Source organism: Pezoporus flaviventris, unplaced genomic scaffold (genome assembly GCF_033815535.1).
Source record: "Pezoporus flaviventris isolate CSIRO_AGI_PZ_B2104156 unplaced genomic scaffold, CSIRO_AGI_Pfla_v1 ptg000168l, whole genome shotgun sequence".
NCBI lineage: Eukaryota > Metazoa > Chordata > Aves > Psittaciformes > Psittacidae > Pezoporus > Pezoporus flaviventris.
Window position 1 is genome coordinate 253,944 of NW_026892716.1, and position 5,863 is coordinate 259,806.

General features: G+C 45.1%; 1 long non-coding RNA gene across 2 annotated transcripts; it reads left to right on the forward strand.

Annotated features, from left to right (window-relative positions):
• The first annotated feature begins 433 nt into the window (after nt 1–433).
• On the forward strand, nt 434–3,510 carry LOC133283358 (uncharacterized). Of its 2 annotated transcripts, none has more exons than XR_009747789.1 (2): nt 434–1,095; nt 2,473–3,510. It is a non-coding gene; the product is annotated as an uncharacterized LOC133283358 (long non-coding RNA). The 2 variants fall into 2 exon arrangements; XR_009747790.1 differs by lacking the exon at nt 434–1,095 and adding an exon at nt 1,501–1,747.
• Nucleotides 3,511–5,863: the final 2,353 nt, after the last annotated feature.

The following is a 5,863-nucleotide window of genomic DNA, read 5'->3' on the forward strand; positions in this document are numbered from 1 at the left end:
GCACCTACATGGTATGTTTTTTTCTCTTTCCGTTTAAATTGCATGATACTTTCTGTAACTGCAGACTGTACAAGTCACAGCTATTGCATGGAGGCACAGATGTTAAAGGCAGAGTATCAGCTTCTCCTTCTGTTTTATTTTTTCCACAAGCCCTAGTGTGATTTTAAATTTAAATTTTCAAAGTTTATGATCCTCTTCTCCTCTAAGATATTCTCTTGATGAACATGAACAAGGAAGGATCCTATCTATGACTGATGACAAAAGTCTTTGGTAGCCACTAAATTGCCTTTGGGCAGACAAGGTGCAATTTCCAGTTTACAAAACTGGAAATTAACAGTTATATGTGTGTATATACATACATATACAGTTATATATATACATAACTGCCTTCCTTACAAATCTAAGCACCTTTCAGAAATTCATTAGGCAGCATTGTAAAACCTCTCTGATGTGCCTTAGGTGAGGAATGCAGTAAAGAAACATGGAAAAAAGAGGCATGTCTGTTATGACCAATAATATATAATAGTATCAGAGAGCAAAGGCAAGGACTGGGAGAATGAAGAACTGCCACTTTAGGAGAAAATCAGGTTTGAGGTCATCTAAGAAACTTGAAAGTGCACAAATCTATGGGACCTGGTGACATGCATCTGTGGGTCCTGAGGGAACTGGTGGGTGAAGTTCCTAAGGCACTGGCCATCATATTTGAAGTTCCCACTGACTGGAAAAGGGGAAACCTAACCCCCATTTTTAAAAAGGGAAAAAGGAAGATCTGGGTAACTGCAAGCTGGTCAGACACACCTCAGTGTCCAGCAAGGTCATGGAGCAGATCCTCCTGGAGACTATGCTAAGGCACATGGACAATACGGAGGGGATGAGTGACAGCCAACACAGTGTCACTAAGTGCAAATTGTGCCTGACAAATGTGGTGATCTTACACGACAGGGACTCCTGAAGGCTGCTTCTCTGTGTTCTTTGTCACCAGGGTGCTGGTAGCAGTGGACCCGTGTTTTCCTTAGTCAGTCTCCTGTTGCTGCTGATGCCACTGCAGAAGGCTCTCTTGTTGCACTTCATAGTTCTTGCCAGATTTGACTCTAGGTGGGCATTGTGTCTCCTGATCACCTGTCTTCTTGCTTGTGTAAGATCATGATATTCCTCCTGGGTTACCTCTCCCTTCTTCCCTCTCCCAGAGCCTCACAGTGGCCTGGCTTATTTTTAGATATTTAAGACTCATTAAGTTGACTCATAAAACTCATTTTCTTCGTTCTGGAAGGTCAGTTATGTCCCTCAAGGGTTATGTAAAGCAGAATAACTTGATGGTTAGGTCCAGCTTGACTCTTCTGTGGAGGAGCTGCATGGCTGAGGTTTAACCTGGAGATCTCTGTAACTTTTTTAAGTGTGTGGTATTCTTAACCTATGTGAATTGCATTAGAGCAGTTGATGTTACCTAATGGTAACGTCTGTGTTAAACTGCGTACATTATAGCACCTTAAACTGAAAGTTAATGGTTGGGGGGGAGGTTAATAGTTTGTACACTGTAAGTTTAGCATACAAACTGGTCTGTGTCCGGGCTCACAAGCCATGCTGCGGCTGCTACCCATGGATTAAGATTGTGTAACCAATATATGTCCACTAGATGGAGATGTATCACACCAGTTCCTATCCTTCCTGTCGGTGGGGTAGCAGGGTGCCTTGGTGTGTCACCCTTTCTACTTTAAGAACCGCAGCTTCCCGTGCCTATTTGTGGCAGGTATATTTAGTGCAGTTCAGACCCTATATATGCCTGCAGCATATTTAGAACGGGCTGTTTGGTCAGTGTGCGCTGTTGCCAGTTTACTTGCTGGCGTGCAGGAGCAGAGTGTATTGGTAGGATATCTTGTTGCCTCCCAGCGTGCATCGGCTGTGGATGATAAACTTCATTTGTCTAAGGCAAAAAGAAGGTCAGACCTTCTGCATTTGTGTTTTTCTTGTTGGAATCATCAGATCTTACTCCACATCCTGCCCCTCTGTGACAGCCCAGAGCCTGACCCCATGCTCCAGAGGCAAGCACTCAGGTACAGGTGGGGGATTGCTGGACAGTCCCATTCCCCTGCAGACTCCTCCCAGCTCCCTGCTGCTGGGCAGAAGAGTCCAGTGGAGTCGATAGCTTGTGGGTGAGACTCGACTCTGCTGATCTCAGAGCCTTTCCTTCCTGAACAAACATTTTCCATTCTGAAATAATCACCTCACTATATATAGAAAGCTCCTCCAAAGCGAAACCCATGTTCTTTGGGAAGGGATATTCCTCAAATTGTTTTCTTCCTTTTAAAAGCTCCAACAGGCCCTTTGCCATCAGGCTTGTACATGTTTGTGAATTCTGCTGATCAGAAGCATGTGTTCACCTCACATGAAAATAATCTGGATTCCCGATGCAGCTTCTGTGCTCCCCACCCCCACTGCACGGGTCCTGAGGCTGTCTGCAATCACAATCCACAGGATTTCGGAAACCACCTCCCCATCTCACTTCCTCCCAGCTGATTTTCAGGGGAATAGAAGGAGACTTGTTTGCTAGCAGGGGGGAAGTCCAGGCCTTGGTGAGCAGCTTTCTAAGAGGCACCTATGAGAATGGTGCGCTTCAGTCAGTGCTAAGTTTGCAGAGGCTGCTGCCAAATGAGGTCACCCTGGTGCAGAAACGTGGACGAAGAGCTTCCAGAAGAGGAGGATGGAAGAAGCCAGGACAGGAAGTAGAGCCGTCAGTAGCACAGGGCTCAGCTCAGTCAACTCCCTGCTCTGGAAATGCTGATTTCAGTTTTGTCTTGGCTCACAGACTAAAATGCATTAAATGGTTTCATTGTCATCTTCCTATTTCTCGTCATAAAAATCATTCTTTGGTTTGACACAGTTTAGTTGTCTCTCTGGAAGGTGTCTGCTGGGGCAAGCAGCATACACAGGGCAGTTCAGCCACGAGGTCTGGGTGCCTTTTGGGAATCACAAAGCTCAAAGAACCTCAAGGAGAGACTCCTTTTCAAACCATGTAACATCTGCTGAGCTAGCACATCTCTTGACAAAGGCAGAACACCACGATACCAGCTTGGAGTGGGTCTTGCCAGGGACAGCAAGGATCATCTGGTCCAGTCTCTCTTGGGAAAGAGACAAGACGGCCCAGCACCCTGTTCAGCCAAAGATGGACAACCTGGACTGCTAGGGACCTCTTATGCCTTTTTCTTAGTTATTCTAGTGATTAATTCCTCCTTCAGTTGAACTGTTGCTCTTTACTTTAGTTTGTATAATGGCCATTCCACCCCAGTGCTCCTGTTTGTTTGCTAGATTGAAACATTACACACAGTGGAAAAAAAATTCTTTCTTACAGACCCTTAGAAATCACTTGTATTTTTAATTTTTCTGAAGTTCTCCATGTGGAAACTTGTTCTGCTGATGTTGACTCCTTCTTATGACTCTGACTGCTTTGAGTTTTCTACAGTCTTTATAAATATTGAACATCAAATTAGCATCACTAAAGCTGCAGTAATATAATTTCCCTATTGTTCTGTGTGTTTCTCTTTGGTCAGTCCGTACTTCCTTACAGATTCTTAGTCAAGATACTGAACAAACATTGATGATAGAAATATTAAAATTATTATTATTCCTTGTAGGAAGATTATCCACTTGGTAGGAATAGTAAGATGTACAGATGAAGACTGAGAAACAAACGTCTATACGGTAGTTCTCAGTGTTTAGTTTATAGTTAGCCACAGGTTGAATATGAATCAGCTATGGGCATGTTGTTGCAAAACCAATGTAACATCATATGAGATGATATAAACAGGAATATAACTGGCAGGATGCATGAAGTAACATTTCTGGCTCTGCTTTGCTGTGATAAGGCCCTTAGCCACAGTACTGGGACCAGTCTTAGGGCCCTTCAGAGAATGTAGACAAATCTGAGAAAGTCCAGAGGAGACGGCTGGAGGCTGAGAAAATACAGGATGTGAAGATTAAATTCTCTGGGGCAGTTTAACTTGAAGAAAAGTGAGAAGATATGAGAACCACCTTGATTTGTAAAAGACAGTTGCAAGGAGAACGATCTATTTCCAGTGTTCATGACACTGGATAGTACAAGATAGAATGTACAAGATAGTACAAGGAAGAATGGGTTTAAATAATAGCAAAGAGAAATTAGCACTGAATCGGTGGACTGGCAGGTTTATGAAGTCTTCATTATGGGAGGACCTGAAGGTGCACATCTGCTGAGCATGACAGGGGCTCCTGTGCTCAGTGGAACCCTCTGTGAGGGATAGGAATAAAGCAGCTGACAGCCCTGGGTTTGTTTTTCCTGCTGTTTAAAATCTGCCCCTGCTCTGCTCTTTAGGAAGTACCTGCAAAGAATATAGCTGCTGTCTCACTTGTAGCCTTACCCTTCCATGTTCCTTGTTGTATCTACCTACTTGTCTTCACTTTTGATTGTTTTCTCTTCTGGGCATGAATTGTTTTATTGCTGCACTTGAAGTCTTAACCTTTAGATGCTGCTATAACTTACAATAATACCAAATGAGCTTTTTGAGAAGTCCCGTGCTGAGCTACCAAGGGAGCTGCTGGTTGGGAATGCAAGGAACTGGCAAAATTAAGAACAAGCCCAGGCCTGGGACAGGTGAAATGATGAGCAGTGGAACTCCCAGCCTGCAAGATGGATGGTGTAATGTAAGTAATGTAAGTTCAAGACAAGGAGGCAGCAAGGAGCAACATTTTAAGCCCAACTGTTTCACAGGTTTTGCTGTCATAGAGAATTCCTCTAAAAAAAGAGGCAAGGTGGACAATTGAGTGTTCAGATCATTTAGGACTGTACAAAAAAGAGCCATGGAAAATAGGCTGTGGGGAGTCCTTACCAGGCTACCATGAGAAAGATGGGTAGCAAGGGGAGGTGATGGCTCAGCATCCTTCCTTCAGGCATAATGTAGTGTGATGTTAAGACCACTGCTCAGTCCAGCTGCTTCCAACACTCCTGAGCTTCAGCACATTTCCAAGGTAAAGAGAAGGCAAAAACTCAACCTGCTGTACCCTAACTGCCCACCACATGCAGTGCAGGGGGAGGACCTGGCATTCAGGCTCCAGGCGGCTCATGAACAAACCCTGTAACACAGAAACGTGCCTGTTGCAGGACCTTTATGTGACAGGAGCTTTGTGTCCATCCTGACAAGCAGGAGATGCAGAGCTCTTCCACTGTAAGCTTCCAATCTAAGTCAGGTTGCCTTCAGCAGCATTTCCTTTGACCAGGCTTTGAGTACAGAGCTGCAAAGCCAAGGGACCAGCCCCATTTCCCAGGTGAAATGTTTTTGCAACTCCTTTATATTTCATGGCTTTCAAGGGCATTCCAAATGGTGAAGGCAAACTTGGGATCTCACCCCAAAGCCCTTACTCCTGTCTCAGGGAGAGTTGTGCTGCTTCTCTCTCTCCCAGCCATGGATGTTCCTAGCAGGTGCCTGCCTTCCTTTATTTTTAACCTCCATTCTGAATGCAGGAAGCCTTTGCTTGCTGTGAATGTCCGGGAATCAGAGCCTAAGCACATCCCAGAAGGATTTCCTGTTTGGGACTTTTGAGCTAGGCTTCAGCCTGCAAGCGTGGAAGCCTCCGAGCAATTTAGTGCTGCCGGGCTCCCTGCTAGTTGCTCCTGTCTGGTTCAGGAGCAGCCTGCCGTCTAGCAGGAAGGTGCTAAACTGACAGACCACTTCCCACCTGCTATGGATGAGGGTGAGAACATGGAGAGTCCAGTCAGGGTGGGGATGTGCTTGACTCCAGGATCGGGGACAGGGTGGCAGAAGAGCCACACGAGAGAGAGAGCACAACATCCCATTACAGTGCAGCTTTTGCCTGTAGCTCTAGGACAACACAA